The sequence below is a fragment of the Hetaerina americana genome, unplaced genomic scaffold (genome assembly GCF_022747635.1).
Source record: "Hetaerina americana unplaced genomic scaffold, ioHetAmer1.1.p SCAF_3, whole genome shotgun sequence".
Lineage (NCBI taxonomy): Eukaryota > Metazoa > Arthropoda > Insecta > Odonata > Calopterygidae > Hetaerina > Hetaerina americana.
Window position 1 is genome coordinate 20,042,919 of NW_027286874.1, and position 20,164 is coordinate 20,063,082.

Below are 20,164 nucleotides of genomic sequence, written 5' to 3' on the forward strand. Positions count from 1 at the left end.
AAGAAAATCTTGAATATTAATTTCATATGTAAACTCGTGTTCATATGCAACTGAAGTCACCCATCGTCACGGGTCAGATTTTAAGTTGATTAAACTAAACAAACCTTTCTCGCAACGTGGGCGTAAATTAGTCTGTGAGTGAGGGCGTAACCCGTGGCCGCCGACGCTTCCGGTGCAAACTCCTCACGCCAGCAAATAGGTTCCACTCCTTCGCAAGGTCGAGCCAAGATATCAGCAAGGCACCCGTCAGATGACGGACCATCCGGCAGGTCCAGCCGCTGTTTGGACACAAAATTTGGTGGCGATCGCTCCGAGGATTTGTCGCATTCCAATCTTCGGGTATCGGTATCCCAATACCATGGATCCAGCAATCTTCCGAGATCTGCGCGTTCATGTCACAAAGAGAAGAATGGGTACGGGAGTACTAATTAGCTTTCATCATTCACGCATATACCTTTTTAAGCATGACAAGCTTTTCCTCCACAATTTACAATGTTTTAATACCAACACATCAAATATCTTTCAACGCTGAACTCATCTAAAATTTATAGCTAATTAAGTCACTGACTCGAAATCGTCAATGTTCCCTTCACGAAAAAGGAGTGAACAAAAGGGTTCCCCTAAAATTGATAGTTAAAATCCAAGAATGTAATTTGACCGAAGGAAGATATATCTTTCAGCTGCTTCACGCTGATGCAGAGGTATCAATTTACGATGTAATACGAGCTCGTATATCAAGCTCTGACTAAATGCCTGAATCATTCTCAGTGTGATTACTTCCATGATCTGAAGTTCTAAATTTTCATCTTGTATTCTTTGCAAAGAGAGAATTCGCTAATGCATGAGAGAATTTCGGGTTACTGCGCTCGATTCATAAATAGGAGAGCACTCCACAAAAAATTGTGAGCATTTCTCACGAAAAGTAAATCAATCATTAGTCCTCGTAGTACAGCGTAATTATGACTCAAGGAATTCGTTTGTGGCTGGGCAGAGCATTATTTATTCACGAAGCTTTTTTCTATCACGAACAGCTGAAATGTTTTCATAGACTCCAGCAAATTAAATTCATTCTTCGGTGAAATATGGTAGTTGTATAATGACTGTAAAGGAACGCTCCCGCAACAGGAACCATTTAGCAATATATTTTCTTTGGAGGAAAATATCATTCGCTGGCACATCAATGATCAGTACAGGATTCGAACAAGAAGTCATTATTTTAGCCGGCGGTGTTCTTGACGTATGCGGTCTATACTTCGCTTTTGGTAAACAATAGCATACAATAATTTGAGGAAAGAAAAATAATACTCCCAATGAATGCATAATGTTTTGTCAACGCAAAATATTAAACATTAAAATTATACCCAAATAAAAATAAAAGTATTCGAAACTATGAAACGAATATCGCTTTCCTAAAAAAAGAACCAAACAAAAGATGATCACAAACATCCATTGATGTCATGCATGTGGGGGAGAGACCAAAACTTATACAAAATGGAACGCACGAGGAATGAACGCGTTGTTACGAGGTGGGTAAAGCATGGTTACCAAATGACGCAAATCATAAGAAGAAACTCATTTTACAACTACAGGTATATTAACGAAGATGGATAATGTAGCGGCAGATTAAAACTATCTAGCATTATGTCGATAAGTACAGGAATGGCCCGTTATATTTTCGTTTGTTTCTTTAAGCAACGCAACAAAAGAGACATATTTAAATAAAGAGCGCCACATTGCACTGAAGGGAAAATAATGTCTGTAAAACCGCATACGTTGTATTGATTTCGGATTTAGACCACATACAATATGAACACCTAGCTGACACTTCAACTAGGGGAAACATAAAACTGCATTATTTGGAATTTAGAAACTTTCAGTCCTATATGATTGCACCAGGTGCGTACATTTCTATCTTTACCAAGGAGTCGGCAACCAATTGATTAAAACTTTCGTGGTCCATTCATGGAGAGGATTTTTCGGAAATACATAACGTTGCTCTAGCAATTACCTAGACCAATCATTCAACCATGAAGAAATCCCCAACAAAGGAGTATAATCAGTGCTTTAGAAAAGCGACGCGAAGAATCTCGAATAACTCAAGTCTCCGAGTTCTCCTCATCCTCTCTCGTCCTCACCTCATTTATTTCGTAATTCAGTCATTACAGGTATATTAACGGATAATTTCAAACTTTCATCGAAGGATGATCATGATCGCAATTATCTATAACCCAAGAACAAAAGCAATGCACACTTACTTACGAAGCCACTTCGATTATTTTGTAGTAGAATATCTTGCGTGAGTTGCAAGAGGGTGGAACAACGATATTGTAAGGCAAACAAATTTTTAAGGATGCGTTTGGAAGGAGGCGAAGATCTGCCGCTAGTGCCACGGAGAGCTGAAGATATTTGTCCTAAAATGTTTAAATAAAAAAACAAAAATGGTTAGAGAGCTGAATAACCATGAAGAACATCAAGTCCATCCAAATGTAGTCATTCACCCTAGTATAAATTCAGCTGCACATATCACGTAATAGGAGCTACAAAAATTCAATTGGAAATGTGTGGATGTTAGGCACTTTCAGGAAGCAAGCGTTAGGTTCAAATAATGAAATTATGATATAAATCCAGACCCATGCCGACCTTTCCAAGAAATATGCTAACTTTTTGGAAACTAATATTATGAACAACTATTGCAAAATCAAAACCTAGAGATCGGTATACATAGAATTTTTTCTGCTCTCTCAATGTTAAAAGTATCAAGTTTTGGACTTAAGAAATGTAAAATTTTGAAAAACTTGAACATAAGCAATGTGTTGGACCTAAAATAGTGAATATTTAAGGAGACCTTTTGGTCAAAGACGATTGACTAAGGTTTCCGACCGCTAACTTTTGGATGAACTTTCTGGACGGATGACAAATGATCAATTTTTTCAATCGTTACTTCGCTTCTGCTTGCAGCAAACATAATTCCAAAAGCAATAATTACCGATAAAATATTCTGAAAAACAAACCTTTGGCAATAGCAACCCCTAAGGCTGAATCGAGGCTCATCTGATCGACCCTGGAATGAAAGAAAAATAAAAGTCTTTCCAACGAAGTCAGCGACTTTTCCAGAAGATGCCCCGTGGATGGCCTCAGCCCTTCCGTTACATCCCTACGAAGCACTATCACCAAAGCCAAAACCTCAACGTAAAACCTCATGTCAGTGGTCAAAGCGTGGCTACCCGGAATGAGACTAATGCAGCTCTTCTTCTTGGTTATATAGGGCCGTATCTTGAATTATAAATGGCTGCAAATAAGCGGTGACATCAGGTGATGCCGCGAGGCGAGGGTATCGAGGGCAATTTCAACGGGTCGTGAGGCTCAGATTACGAGCGATGGAATCAAGTAAACAGATTTTCTGAGAAATTACCTGAATTGGGAAGAATCAATACAAATGAAATTTCCGTCGGTTCCACGAAGGCGAGGAATTCACACCCAGAACACTTGCTCGGCCAATTTGTCTCAATAACTACACCACACGGGTCTCGCATAGGAATAACTCGAAAAATCGACCGCCACTAGGCCAAAAAAACTACTATGGTGAAAATCTCAGCTAGAGTTGAGATTGATAAATTCGTCAGCACATTTTGCTGATAATATATAGAATCCTGAGAATTATAGAAATCTGACAACACTCACATTTAGCCTTATCATCGCACTAGATTCTAACTTTAGCATCACAGATTCCAAGAAACTGCGGGAGATGCCGCGACAATACGTTTTGATGGAGTCATCCGCTAAATGTGCATTACAATTTCTGACAGTACAAATCAATCGTCTTAACCGGGATTCGAACCCAGATCCCTCGATATCCGGCCGAGTGCTTTAGCCAGAAAATCACTACATCTTAATCCTTAAAAGCCCTCAAAATCACCGAGTTGAAGAGGACGTCTTGGTAACAACTGGGTATAGCACTCGGCCTAATATCAAGGTATCCGGGTTAGAATCCCGCAAGGCGAATGATTTTTACACTCTGAAATTGTTGCGTTTAAAGCATCACAGTTTCGACAATTTCGTTATAAAAGATAAACCTAAAATTAGCGCTCAATTGAAAAAGTTACATTACGTGAATATTTATTTTTTCGCTCTTCAGATACCTCTCGAAAATATAGCAGTTGAGAAAAAAGGTGAAACTAAAATGTATAGGCAGGATAAAAAATGAAAAAGTACTTCGAAGGGTGAGCGAAAGAGAACCTAATGGAGGGCACTGACGATCGGAAAGTAATTACACCTATCCAGAGGCAAGATTTATCATCAAAGACCATAACTGGAGGAAACAAATAGAAGCACAGCGGCAGGCTACGATGAACTGTGAGAAGCAAGCATTGGAAAATACCGTATCAAATAAAGAATGCAGAACTTGGCAGTATAGAGAATAGTCTGGAGAGCTGCTACACGAGCTGCTGTACGTTATACCAATCCTCGAATTGACAGTCCATGATAATGATATCTCTTGTGAACATTTTATTCCCGGAAACCTCATTGGACATATTTGACGGGAAATCAGGCTTTCCATAAGCCGAATCACATGAGTTAACTCAACTTCATTGACCAAGTAAGGTTGCGAACCCGCGACCTTTGAGTAAGCCGATCGTAACTCAAATCGCCTGGTATTTCATTGGATAACATTTTCTGCTCTCGAATTTCACCAGTACAACAGCATAGCCAATGTAATGAATACCTCAATCACCCAAATATGAATGCTAAATACACCTAGAAAAATAACGTCTTTTCAACATGCAAATTTAAAAATCCCATTCCAGCAGTACAATTTCACAAAAAGACAAACCGGATACAAACGATTTATAGGTGACAATAAGCTCTCCAAGAGATGCTACTCTGACAATTCTCATAGTCTGACTTAGTGCCATGGTAAGAGATCCGTTTCCTCAGGAACGTTGAATACAAATAGGAAAGGCTTACAGCTTAAAAAGGACAAGTGGTTTACTTATTTCAAATTTTTCGACATAACGAGGATGGGACAAATTTTGAAACCAGGCTCTTTCACAGTAATACTACTAAACATGTGCAGGCAACAGTGGATTTTTCTTATAATCCCTTTCCTAAGTAAAATAGGTTTTAACTCCTTAGTAACGGAGCTGAATACGAGTAGATGTTCTTTTTCAGCTATCAAGTGAATTATAAAGATATACAATCACATACAAGAGTGATGGGTAGAAATGTTAACATAATTTTTTTAATTCAATCAGAGCTGATTAAAAAAGTATTTTTGTTTTTTATTGATTTGCCACAAGATTACATATGATTTTTCCGAAACTTCAACCCATTTGAAGCTATTTGTTGCTTTAACCTTTTTTATGTTATGAAATTCCAAAATCTGATTCCTAATAAACGTATTCTAAATTCAATTTCATTATTGGCTCGCTGAATTTTCAATGTTTCATTTTTGGACATATGTTATTTGCAGTAAAAATATCTTGCGCAATACCCGGAGATATCATTTTGGAATAAAACATTAATGCCTATATTTTAATTCAAGTTCAGAGGGAAAAGGATTCGAAAATTATTAGCAAGGATATAAGCTTTTCATCTTTCTCCTTCAGAGATAGGACATCAGTTCATGGTTGTTTGTTTGTCCATCCTATTATTACTTATTATGTTTGCCGTGGTACTTCAATTTTCCCACAATAATTACTCGGATGTGCTAATTTCATTATTAGTTCACCAACACCACTAATATACATTAACGGTTGCCCATTTTTATCTTTATATTTGCTATTTCTCCTTCATAGTTCATTTTGATACGTAATGTGGGTTACTTCGAAGTCCACTACGCGAAATGCTTCCGCATTTAGGTCATCCCAGGAATGTCCTAAATTTCAATATTCCTTATTCAAAAACACACAAAAACTGAAAATTTTCCAGACAGAAATCACAGTTATTTGCATAAAAACAGATAAAGATGGTAATATTAGAGAACCTCTTCTTCCAATAGGGCAATGAATTAATTCATTCCCTTCTGAACTACTGGTACCATGTCGCCTACTGTACTCGCCTACTCAATTCCCCAAGTAATACAACAGTATAACACTTCATACAAATTCAATATGTACTTCCACAGTGAGATCGAATGTTGACATTCAGTGCGTAATATTAGATCACAAATTCGAGTAGAGCATTTAAAAGTTGTATTTTGCCATAACACATTGGATGAAACCCTAACTGGCTTCATCAGACTTAAGAAGATCTATGATTTTTTATTTAATTAGCATCTCATCGTGATACACATAAAAAATACGGAGTTGATAATGGAAAAATCATTTGATACTTATTTTCAGCCCAAACCTGCCTGAGGAGATAAACAACAATGCATTTCTTAAAAAAATATTTATGAGTTTTTATGTCAACAACGGTAATTATTAGAACCACTTGTTGTTGTTATAACCTTAACAGTAGAGTCACCTTATTTTACGGAAATTATTTTCTTTTCACGAAATTCTTTTTGACAGACTTAATAACAAATTTCTCTTCTTTTAAATATGGAGAATACTGGATAATATAAATGTCCCCGCATTATGTTGACTGCTTAGCACAGGAAGCGTCAGATGTTTCATTTTTATAGGCACGCACAACCAACATTCATTTCTCTTTTTATGCTAATTTCAGGTTGAACTTTTTATCAGTAGGCTTTCATACAAAACCATCACAGAAAGAAAACACTTAAAAAGAGTTTTATTACAGTTTTGTACACACCACATGAATGAAAGCACAAACAATGCATGGAACATTTGATCCTGAGTTGGCTGACGATCGTTTTTTGCAGAGGAGAAAATGTTTAACATAATAAGATTTCAATCCGTTCTGGATTTGACATCTTTGTGATTTCGTGTGAGGTTTTAATCCAGGTTAACTGTGTTTTTTTACGATTGGTCGTTCTGTGGAACTGTTCCGAACACAATCACATATTCGAACAATGGCGATGAGTCAGTTGATGCTAGGCTTAATACAAGAATCATTGGCAGTCGTGATGAAAGGGATGGAGGTATATCCCGGCTACACAGACTTGCGTTCTGCCGAGGCCCATGCAGCGACCAGCCATGCGACGAGTCTGAAAAAACATTCGGAAGTGAATTGAGACCACTTTCCTTCCAGCCCACCGAAGAGAATCTATAGTGTTAGGTGCTCAGTTCGCAATGTGAAAAACCAGAGTGGACGCGAATCGAAGGAACGTTGACCAATTAAACGAAAGGAACTAATCAAGTCGTTTTTGTTTGCAGAATTTCAATCACACCGCCAATTGCTAAAAAAAGTCTATTCACCCATATTTATGTTTGAACCACTACATTTTAAACGGCAATAGAGAGATTAGCCTGAAAATGACACCAAGAAAAAACATACACCATGAAGTACACATCTGAGTAAAGATGAATCACAGACGTGATTTTTCAATCACAAGAATATATCAATATTCATATTTAGGTGTTGAAGAAATTTTATACCGTGCATTATGTGAGACCAACGAGGAAACAAGTGATTGCACAACTAAGAGAAAACACTTCTTGTAACACAAGAACACACGCTTAGAGGGTGACACATATTTTTAGACCACTGACCGTTTCACATAACGATTAACAAAAACGGAAACAAATACATATCAGACGCATTTTACGTTTACTGCTTCAATGATGCAACTGAATATAAATCACAGAGCATGGAATTAAAGTCAAACAACACTTATCACCAAAGGTTTTTAATCTAAATTCGTCGAGAATTTTCAATAATGTGTTCGTTATAATAGTCCAGTAATCAAATTCGACCGTACAGCATGCAAATATATTCTGTATGCACATTTTCGTAATATAGGTACTTTTGAAATTGATTCATCAAATTGTAAATTTAATTGGAATTTCGTGAGTATGAGTAACTCTAAATACCAATCTTAGCGCAAAGAACATTGAGCAGCCTTATTAAGAAGATAGGAAACTATCAACTATTGGCCAATATTATCCTGGGTTATGTAACTATGTTGCCCTTTCCTCTCTCAGAAGTTGAAATAACCTTACTTTTAAAATTGAAGAAACATCGGATTTTACCACTTTAAATTCCCAATTTCTCTCCATCTTGCATTGTTTTCCCTATTTCGTCCAATTCAATTTTTTATCAAATATTAAAGTTACCTGGTTTTTAAAAATAGGGAAATATATATATGTGTGCATGCATGCAAGTACCTCAGTTCCTACCGTTCACACTTTAATTAATCACCATTCTCTTCTTACGTCCACCACGACAGCTCATAGTTTGTTTGATTTTTCCTAAAGTTTATCTGGGCGAGAAATGACATTTTATTGCCAATCGCCCGTGGATTTATCGTAGACGGGAGTATTTCCCTCGCGATAGGGAGGAGCGAGCAAATTGCAAATGTGCTTGCAATGGCTCTGACGATGTATAATCCTGGATGGATGGATTGAGTAGGAGTCTCTACATTTCACAGGATTTGTCATTTCACCAGTCATTCGCCGAACGTTCGAGTTGCTTCGTGGCCACCACCAAGTCAAGCGTTCGTCGCACATCATGCATATCGCCAGGGTTTGCACTGAAACCGCCGCTTAAACCGAGCTCAAGAACGCATTTCTCTGCCACTGAAAAAATTAGCGGCCATTAGCGGCTCATTATCGGCCATTTAAAAATATTATATTGCATATCCGACTTCAAATATCAATTCGGATATTCTCTGATTTTTTTTAGAATTATGCCATTCCCTGCTTGACAATTGATAATTTTCTGGGGACAGATCTTGAGCACAACTTTTTCAATCGACTATCTATAAACAAAAAGTGACCGAACTTACCAACTACCCGGAGGGAGTCCCTATTATGATCAGGATTCATGAAGCTAATATGGATTAGTATAAGATTTCCTTATCAACGATTCCGAAAGTAATATCCATTAACTTAATCAAACAGCGATGATACCAGCTATTCTAGGAAAAATTAGGCTTTGAAGCGTATTCAGTAATGACGTGACCACCGCCAAGTGCTTCATACCATCTTAAAGCAGGCGTCTGAAATCGGGTCCATAATTCGTCAGAATTATGATGATAGCCAACCAGCCAGTTCAGCCAGTACTCATTGTCGTTCCCTGGCGGGAAGTGAAAACATATTAATTATAAATAGCAATTTTCCACAAAGAAAATTTAATACGACCGGTTTCAATTAACTACATCATCACTTGATGATGGTGTAGTTACATTGAAACCGGTCGTATTTTACTTTATTTTGTGGAAAATTGCTATTTTTAATTGACCATGTTATTCCGCCATATCACGCCTGAAACGCCTCGTTTTTTAGTGGAAACAGAGTTCCAAAAATCGGATTACAGACAAAATTTGCATTATTGAAATGATAATTTCACAAATTCTAAATTTCATTGAATTTAAAAAATACTTGGCGATTCCAAAATACATTTATTTGGATACGACTCGGGTTTCGACGTAAGACGTCATCATCAGGTTAGATCTAAACCCTAGTTTATAGAAATGTTGAGTGGAATGCATTTGTTAAAATTCAAAATAAATAGATACCACAAAGTTACATCTGAAACAACGAATTTTCCAATTCCACATGAGGTGTGTGAACTTAATAAATGCAAACAAAATAACTAACATGGCCAACGAGGTTGACACCCCGAGTCCAAATGCTATCAATGCACTAAAGTATGATTTTCATAATCGGTAGCTAAGTGTTAGCACCTGAAAATCATAGGAAGTTAACTAACTGATGCAAAATGATGATTTGAATGGAAATATATCTTATAAGTCTAGAAATGAAGCAGTCTCCAACAGCAGTTTCCCGTACCATGAAACTTTTCAGGAAAAGAATGACATTTTAACTCATTAATGAAACCCCAAATTAGGTTTAAGCCCCTGAAATCCAAATGTTATCAAGGCATTCAAAAACAGGCCCTTCGTTTTAGCGTGATACTTCGCTGTAGAAGATGCAAACCTGTTTGACATGAAACTATGGAATACAAAAGAGATTCCTTTAGGGCAATACCCTAGATTTATTGATTTAAAAAACCCTCTGAAAATCTTTAAAGCATGCAAAAGAGGTCGAGGGTGAAAGAAAAAGGTACATTTAACGCAGGGAAGTTCGGTATCATCCTTGATTGCCATAAATAACCACAATAAATCAATGTCCACTGAAACCTATCCAGAATACGTGAAGTAATCTTACCACTTGGACTTCCACGTAACACGTCGGGCCTTCTTCCACATTGATTAGCTGATCCTCCTCCTCGTCAACATCCATCGTGTTCATAGAACGTCCGTCGTGCTGAAAGGACCGAATACAAAATTTTCATAATTGAAAGAATTGTAAATTTTGCATATATTTCAGACTGGCAAACCTGACTGGCACCATCCAGTTGCAAAACATTAAATGGATACGATCATCTTTGAGAGCAATCAAATTCGACTCGCAAGAGCATGTGCCATTATGGAAAACTGGGGCAATGACCTGATAAGGAAAGTTATTGTTATGGAGCTAGTTTTGAAAAGCGCACTCTTTAAGTGTCTCTAAAGAAAAATCCAAAACAAACTCCCAACAAGGGCATCTCAACTAAGCGTCTTATCAAAATCTCTTTTGTTATTCTCAGCATTTTGCTAAATTTTAAATAAGCCTAAATATCTGGAGGTTATGCTGTGTATCAGTTTTGGATGGATATTCAAAAAGAATTAAATGAGTAAAAATAAATAAAATGTTAGCAACATACAGTAAGGTATTTAAGCATATGTAATGGGCTTGGATTGGAAGATTGGAAGTCGCGACGAGGGCAATAGTCCATTTCCTCGTCCAAGAGGATATGATTCTACACTCCGAACTACAGAATCAATTTTTAATAAGTAAATTGCCCAATTACGTGTAATACAAGTATTTTGAAGAACAACTTTGAACACGGGCACCTCGAAGGGAACTTAACTAACCCATTGAAACTACTGGTTGGCGGAAAGCTTATGCGACAAACGCGGCCATTAGTAGAATTCCGGAAAAACATTTGCGACGGCCAAGAAGGGATGGAAGGAAGTGAAGAGGAAGCCTTATTCTGCATTTATAAGTACCCGACTTGCTGACGATGCCTGGAGCTGCCGCGATGTCTCCGGAGGAGGAGCGACAATGGACTCCTCTATCAGCATGCCCTCCGGGATCTGGGCCCCGGCCGCGACCGCCATTACCGCGAGTCCGACCCAAAAGAGGGGCAACGAAAGAGGCGGAGGAAACGGAGTGCGCATTCTAGCCCTGCGAAAGTAGAGGGAAGATTAATTACAATGCTCACTACCGGCAGTGAAAACAGTTCAAAACAAAGGAACCAGAGAGCAAGCAACATTGGACCCAAGGGAAATGCGTCCTAAAAATGAAACGATGAGAATGCGAACAATTCGCAATGAATTTTCTTGAGTCTATATACCTTTATGTGGATACGATGACGGCAGAATGATTTTAGGATTGAGTAGCAACTGCCAAAACTGAATGGGATAAATTTAAAAACACCGAGGGCAATAGTCATTTCCTCGTCCAAGAGGATATGGCTCTACACTCCTTCTCTGCACCAAAAGGATGCAGCATAAAGTACTTCTTTCACAGTTGACATAATTAAGACGAAAACGAAGTCTCGAAGCGCCGATCGTTACAAGATTCCGCTTGGGGAGGAAAACCGAACGCCATACGATGTGAAAAAAGTGCACCTTGCCGCGCGATGGCCACTTAGCGGAAGTCTCGGCCACTGCCTCGAATGAAGATGTCTCTCATTTAGCTCTTCGATTCTTACTGCGTACCTCATGGGAGAGAGGGCAGATTTAACGGAGAAAACAAACAGACAAGCAAATAATATTTTTTCCTCAGGCTATGGGCATAACTAAGCGTATTCTTTTTAGCGGAACAGACGATTTCCCCTAAATTGTGCCTTGTGTAGTAAAGAAATCACCCAGTTTCTGCACTTGTCTTAGATTACTTCCTGATAATAAACTTCTTTAGATGTCGAATAATTTGATGACATTCATCGATCCTAAAAGTTTGTCATTTATACTACCAATATGCAAATTTAAGATATTTCACGGTAGGACATGTGACTAATTACGGACGAACTTAAATGCAAAAGGAAAGGAAGAAAACAATTCTTTATCTCTTCGGTAAAATCGATACACTCTGACACTTATCAAAAGCTTCTTCCGTTAATTTATTCCACTGTTAAATCTGCTTTTTAAACAATTTAATTTTAACAGATAATCAACAGCTGAAATTGTTCCTTTGACACTCATCGTAATTTCTGTTCCACTGCTCAAGAACGCATCATTCAACAAATCCAAATTCAATCTAACTTGCTGTGTGAGGCATGATAAGATTTCGTGGGCTCTGAATTTAAATAATTAAATTAAAAAACTGCCAAACAGCTCCATCTATATAAACTCTATTTCTTCCTAAAACCTTCATCTCTTTTCTTAAAAAAAATGGCTCAATAAGGAATAGGTCAGATTAGGAGTAATTTATTGCCCACGGTGAGCCTAGATGAGCGAAAAGAAATGATGAAAAATAAAGTTATTTCTTCATTTTCTTTAGGTTTCTCAAATCGCTGACAGCTAGTCACAACTTTAACTGCTTGAAACGAGTTCCAAATCACGGTTTGAATTTTTTTTTTAATTTAGTCGGCTCTAAAGAAAGTATCACTTTCCATAACGCAAGAATCGGACAAAAAGCAAACGCAAGGATTATTTACATCAATAGCAGCTTATACCAGGAATCGGCCACAGCCAATCTTATTATCGCATTAAAACTTGCGGAAATGAAATAAGCTTTATAAACGGTACTTGGCGGACGAGACTTGCTGCACCACTACGTCTACTTACACTCTTGCTTTCCCGGTACCGACTCGGCCCAGCAAGTGACACTCAGCCTAAAAATGTTCGAGTCAACAAAGGGGTTGCGGAGAGGCCCATTGCCTTTATAAGCTAAGCCAAACCAAGTGGGAAGAAGCCACTATAATGGTGAACCAAACAAAAAAGCAATTAACTGGCGGGAAAGTTTCGGGGTGCTTTTCTCGGCTTCTTTGTTCATTCCAATCGTAGAAAGTGAAACCCTACTAATTTCACAGCTGAGCAATAGTTTCTCAACAAGGAGTATTTCATGCTAAAATTACTCATGACAAAGTGACAAGAGAAAAATATCACGAGATAAGAAAGATCGCCTCATTTTCTAATTGATTTGAGTTCACATACAAATTTAACTAGCTACATCGAGTCAGCATAGATTCCGTTTGACAAAATGAAAAAAATGCACTTATTTATTAATTAATTAACAATATCATGAAATTGGTATTCGTTACATTGGGGGTGCGTTCCAATATTCACCGCCAGCGCAACCAGTATAGTACTGCCACGGAAACGCAAAACGTCACTGCCACCGTAACAGTAGACATACTCGTATTTTAGTAACGCATTTCGGAATTCAAGCGCAGTACAGTACTACTGCCGATCAGTGGGAATTTGGCAAGCACTTGTTCAAGAATCTTGACAAATTAGCAGAAAATTATTAAAAATTTTGACCTGTCAGTTTCCTGTACCAATACGAATTAAGATGAGAATTATCACATTTTTACAATATTTTTCTTTCAATGCAAAGAAATAGTTTTATTTCGTTTGCACATTCATATTTCGTGTCGCCAAAAGACGGGCACGGATATTTTTACGCATCCACAGCAAGGAAACTGTTATAAAAACTTCTTCATGTGAGTCGTAACATACATCAAATGGTAATCATAGAACGGGGAGCAAAGCAGAGAAAAAATAAATCGACACAGAGAAGCCGAAAAACTTTCTTTAAAGAATACACTTTTTATATTGGAAATTATTGAACAAAAGAATTCATACTTAGCATTTCCTACAAATGTTCTTTTAGGCCATGGCGGAACGTTTTATAGTTCAACTGTTTGACCATCATTTTTCTTTCAATAATTAAGAAATGTCAACATAATCGTAATAATGTCATCACCTGAAGCCACACGGCACCGCTATTTCATTTCGGTTTGAACTTATAGTATTGGCGGTGAATCTGTGAGGTCACCACCATTGACTACAGTTTTGCGCCAAAATAATGACCAAATAACGATGATGGAACCAATATAAAGGAACGTTTCTTAGCATTTCAGTGCAATGGTCAGTTGATGAAAGATGAAAGAAGACAGGAGTGTTTGAAAGACATCTTTATGTGACAATTATTTTAATAGTTTCAGCATTTTTCAAATAATTATCAGACCTCATCAATTCAATACTTAGACCGATATTATATGCATTAAAAAAACTTAACCACTGATACTTTCTGCCGGGAATTAACTGAGGTAGAATGTACGCGGTATTGATGTGTTTATTATAGCGTGGGGTGTAGTTGTTGGGCGAGGTTTAGAAATGCAGCGGTGTTCAATCTGTGTCCATCGAAAACCTACTTAATATTAACCGCAATACCGATATACGAAGATATGTTACATGATCCTTTTGTAGCTCCAACATCGTTGCCATAGTCCTATTTTTTCATTTACCCACATGTGTAGCGCTTACCGTCAAACTGCAGTTATCAAGGGTTTCAGACATGCAAAGACATCTTTCAAAAGGTCCCCCCTTTAAAATCTATTTTTTCACCGAGTTAGATGCTTCTGCAGTTATAGCTCGAACAGAGAATAATCAGAGGTCAAGTAAGGACATTCAACTTTAACACAAGGAACAGAAGGTGGAACACCACCCTCGGGTAGCCCCAGGGGTTTTGCCTTGGAAATAAATATCAAAACCTGCCTCATAAATATTTATCTTTCACAGAGTGTAGGCCTCTGCTTCTGCGAAGTTATAGCCAATCAAAAAATCATTAGAGATGGTGCAGCGACCTCAAATTATTTTTTAATAAGGTTTATGGTGATATCTAATGATTAGTCTTTGCGAAGGAGAAAGATTCAAGGGAATTTAATTTCAAGACTTGATATTTCAAAAATGTCATATTTGCTGTCCACCCTACCCGAAAGGTTAGTTCTGAAATTTGACGCCTCTATCGCCAATACTGACATTTCGTATCGAAATCGACCCTATCGCGCGGCTATGGATTATAGCATCATAGTAGTGACTTTTTTGGGAAATCTAAAAAAAAGACACTGCAGTATCGGTAAGTGAAAATCGGAGACAAATATTAGACAGAGCCAGCATTTAACTCAACTTTGATTGTTAAGCGAAATAGTGAGTGCGGGAATCTAGATCACCTTGGGAATTTGTAATTATTAAAAGTTTTCTTAAAATTACCCAAGCCTTGGAATACAATGCATGTGTATTTGATACCCCAGATGAAATTTCAATAACTTTAAAAATATGTTCTTTCGGCATATCCAATAGCTGTTATCAGAATAGAAGCGAACAAAAATGTAAATCATCGATCAGGTGTTCATTGGAATCAATTACATAAGATGAAGTCATGGAAGCCATTAATGAGATTAATACAAAAATATGGGGTCTGATGAATCTCCAATTACACAATAAAAGGATACATGAATACTCCAGTCGCGTGCTATTTATTTTAGGCAACTTTGAATAGTGTTTCTTACAAAATAGAAATTTGTAAACTTCTGCCCAATTTCCAAGGAGAAAAATTTCAGACGGAAAAAAATTATCGCGGTAGGAGAATTCTTCCTCTAATTTCCTAAATGTCCTGAGTCAATAAGTTATGGGCATATTAACGCTCGAATGAACATTCAAAAGAGTATGGTTTTCAATGAAACCAAAGTACGATTATTCACTGAGTTAACTTTATTGAGTTATGTAAGTATGAAAAATACGAATCGTAATTCTCTGACTAGCATAATCGTCTTGATAAACTCAGTAGGTGTATGTTTCATTAATTCTTCATTAAATCTCTATACTAAAATGAACAAAAGCATTTGTTGCCCAACAGATACGCATTAGATGAGCATACTGAAACGAATTTTTATTCCGGCGACTTAGTGCCGCAAGTTCCAATTTAGGATTGTCTATTCTTGTTTTATATCAGCTATTCGCCTCTCTGTGTACATCACTCGATGTTTTTGGAAAATGCCCATAACATAAGGTATTTAAAAAAGTGAACAAGCGATCTGATATTATGAATCTTTGAATAGGATTTTTCAAATGTGCTGAGGGGTATAAGGAAAAACGCACCTATTTTCAGCTAATTGTTATCATATAAAATACTCTAGGAAATATAATACAAAATTTACAAACGTATGAATTAACTGATGATTATTTAATAGAGCAAAATGATGTACTTCAATATACCGGTAGAGTTCGATTCGTCTATAAATTTTTGTTCCAAATATCTTAGCGTATTACCATATACCTCATTCACCTCAAAGGATTTTAGGCTTTGTAAATACATTTTCATTATACTTGAAAACAGAAAAAATCAAAGGATGAAGGAGTGAAGGGCTTTAGTTATCCAATCTTTTCTGATTTCAGGTCTTACTCCAGGTTTTTCAAGGATAAAAATTCGTTTTTCAAGATTTTATGTTTCCATTTATACTAATCTAGTTCCCTCTAAGTAATATAACGGACACTGCTAATTAAGATGTGCAAAAATGTCGACATATCCCCTGTAGCTCAGAAATTCAAGGGTTGAGAATCATTTTTTTAAATTAACAATTTGATGGCACATCTTCATAAAAATACCGCTTACGGTAGAGAGATTACTTCGCTTGGAGTTTTGGAATCCTTCAATGAAGTTTCCAACATTTTTTAAGCATCTAAATGTGTTTTATTTGTCCCATGGCACTGCATGCTTTCTGTGGTTTAGCATTCATGAAATACAAACACTTTATCTATCAATGCAAGCTCATTGCGGTTTTTAATAGGGTGCCACCATGACCCTACATCAAATTGACATTTCCTAGAAAAATAACGGCGAAAATCAGAATGATACACGGATTTTTAATACTTTTTATTGATAGAAAACCTTTCTCATCCCTTTCCTTATTTACCATTTACCCCAACCTTTGACTTGTGGCGTTAGTCAACTAATCTCATTTGTACTTTGTTTTGAAAGGTAAACTATTTATGGCTATTGGAGTTTTTCATTTATTCTATTATTTATTTCATTTAATGCTACTAGCCGTAAGAGCTCAATTCTACCAATAAAACGACTCTTCCCTAAAGGCGTTAATCAATAATACTCTGATTCGGAATTTCTACTTAGGGATACGTGGACCATACAAATTTATCCATTTTGATGAATAAGGCAAACAATTTTATGATGCGTTACGGAAAATTTCAATCGAGCTATATCATTAGTTTTTAAATATTGCTACTTTTCTATTTTATGCAGCGGCGCCCATTTCCACGGAATGCTTTGATGGGATCATTGGCGTTGGTAAACTCGATTCATAGGGTCATCTTCGGAATGAAACCACGAAATAAATGACTCAGCTACGCCAAGTCGCTGCAAAGTCTACGAATTTACTCCCTGAAACATTTGCGTTGTGATCTTCCGACAGCGTCAGCTGGTAACCGCGAATGGCTAATTATTTCATGTTCAATAACGCTCAGTTAAATTCAAGAGAAAAATAGGCATCTCGTATTTAAACAAGAAAAAAAGAATATGGGCGGACCCCTCAAGTAGCCCAACTGCAGGAAAGACTTACATGGCCTCATGGTAGGTAATGCTTGTATCACCCCTTCCCCAATAACATTGCCAACAGAAAATCTAACAGGAACATTTGGCAACCTATCCATTACCAAGTCAGAGGAAAATAGTATTAGTAATTGAATTTCCTGAGAGATCGAAAATTATCCCCATGTCCGTGAAATGCACTTGCTAATACAGATCATATCAAGGCATTTTAAGCAAAATAGCGTTTAAAAAGGATATTAGAATATGTGCCTAAATCGACTTAATTCACCGAAGCACTGCGTGTTCTGGGGATTTTATCCTCTATTATCATCAACAATTGTTGACTGTTTAAAAACTTGAGGCTATGTGCTAGGCTTTCAATAATATTTGGTTAACACTCTTCAATTGAACAATTCATAATGCATTAGGTTTCAGTTGCGCCATTTGTAATGATGAATTATCTCTAATGAAATGTGAAATGGTATATTAAACTTTAACAGGGGAGAATACTTTTCCACTGTGTGTGTGGCTAAAATAGTTGAGCCATTGTATTTAATCAGTGAATACATGATCTATTCTAGTCTTTGCAAGCAAACTCCGCCGAAGATGTGCGACTGAGTACAACTGAGTGAGCTGGAAAGTTACTAGGCACATTTGTCAAACATAAACCAGTTAAACACAAGTAGGACTACCAGCCTGATTTCTAACAACCCTGACTTTGGTTCATGCTTTTTCCATCCAACGTTCAGAGCTTAACAAATTTCTGGATGTGCATCGCAGTTCAACTTTTTCCTCTAAATTATTCAGGAGCTATAAAGCTTATTAGCTGATGGCTTTAACAAGTTATATAATATACGAGCTCCTCATAGCTCTTCTCGTTAATCTCCAAATAATAAATACTGCAATTTTTCGTAAAACCCTGTAGCTCACATAAAACAGTGAAGCATGCTAACTGCAAGGAGTGTTAACTCCGAGGTTTTGTGTTTAGACAAGTGAATGCAATATGAGTTGTGGTAAAAAAATACTCAAGTGTCTATGTCTTTTTTGTATTATATCTTGTCTTGCGTGTTATGATCAGGCCTTTGTGTTGCTGCTGTTCGAAAAATATCTACCTGCATTTTCATCTTTGTCCCTGAATATCGTTCAAAATTGAGATAAAGAAAAAATAAAGAATGAGATTAATACGAGAGAAGGAAGTCACTCTCAGAACTTAATTAATACTTATTTATTAAAACAGGTCCCACCCATACTATTTGTTTCATGTTAACCATCTGGCTTATTGTCTTCAACTCTGAATTAGCAGCCCCAAAAATTTTAAATACGTAATATTCTTGTGAAAACCATTATTGTGCAATTCAAAACAAATGGTTAGAATTTATAGAAGGATAGTGACACTCGACGTAAGACTTCTGTCTCCATTAGTGTGCCTATATAATGTGCTATGTCTTCAGTTAGAGAAGTTATCCATTAGAGCAAAGCAAAACTGCCTGATTTCAGCTCCGTTTCCAGTTCATGTACAGATTGTGGGACTAAAGATAGAATTCTTTATAAGTTTTTAAAGAAAGTAAAGTAAATAGATATCAAAGCTAAGAATATACAAAAAAAATAGATATATGATGGATGGCATTAAATTTTGTCACAAAAATATCAATAAATACTGAAGTCATATGTACAGGCAGAAAACAGAAGGTGGTTAGTTAGCTATTTATAAATACCTAGTAATCCACACGCAAGTAACCACACATTATAACAAGACCCAGCAGAGACTACATTCCATATATTGACTAAATTTAAACACTCCTGAAAAGACAATGGAATTTCTGGAAGAAGTATCTCTCAGAAAAAGTTACAACTACAATCCAAGCCAACTGTTCTGAGACTAATAATTGTGATAACACAAGGCATAATGCTCAAAGAGGTTTGCTCTTCTGCGGTTGCAAATAAAATGATAATATTTTCTTGTATGTACTTAACTTACATAAAATAATTTGATGCCTACAGAAAGCTCAGACTTCAAAACAATGAAACATTTAACTTTTGGACCATTCTTATAATTATCAATTAAACTTAGCTGTACAACAGCTTAGTGCCTTAAGCTTTGCCATTTTCTTTTTTTTCTTCATTCAACAAAAAAAAAAGGTAGCAGTAAAATGCCAAAAGATACAATTGAAAGAATATGTCCTACTTCATTATCAAGGAGCCATAACTATTACTGAATATCGTAAAATACAGCTATGTCAACTCAATTTGGTAACATTTTAATTTCTTAAGAAAGATAACCCAAATGGAAATTCAAAAGAAATTTCAACTACCAAAGTCAAATTTATTGAGTACTATGAACCATTAACATATAATAACAAAACTACTCATTATTATTATGGGTTATCAATCAAAGTCCCAATTTATAGTAGCTCTCAAAACTCTCCCATTCCCTGCCAATGTCTTCATTCCCTCATAGTTCCTCGCACAGAGATATTCCATTACCAGCTTCTCATAGTTCA

The 20,164-nt window shown here is 36.7% G+C and overlaps 1 protein-coding gene across 3 annotated transcripts in view; it reads right to left on the reverse strand.

Moving 5' to 3' along the window:
* Window positions 1-331: 331 nt before the first annotated feature.
* LOC139690735 (uncharacterized) overlaps window positions 332-20,164 on the reverse strand; it is a 31,705-nt gene continuing 11,872 nt past the window's right edge. The window contains exons 4-6 of one of the 3 annotated variants that reach the window (XR_011701498.1): window positions 11,120-11,297; window positions 10,236-10,334; window positions 332-382 (exon numbers count right to left, since the gene is read on the reverse strand). The gene's annotated coding sequence lies outside the window, so the exon portion shown is untranslated. Of the gene's footprint in view, window positions 383-6,747; window positions 7,112-10,235; window positions 10,335-11,119; window positions 11,298-20,164 lie in introns of those variants that run through there. The other 2 variants (XR_011701497.1, XR_011701499.1) reach the window with 2 other exon arrangements.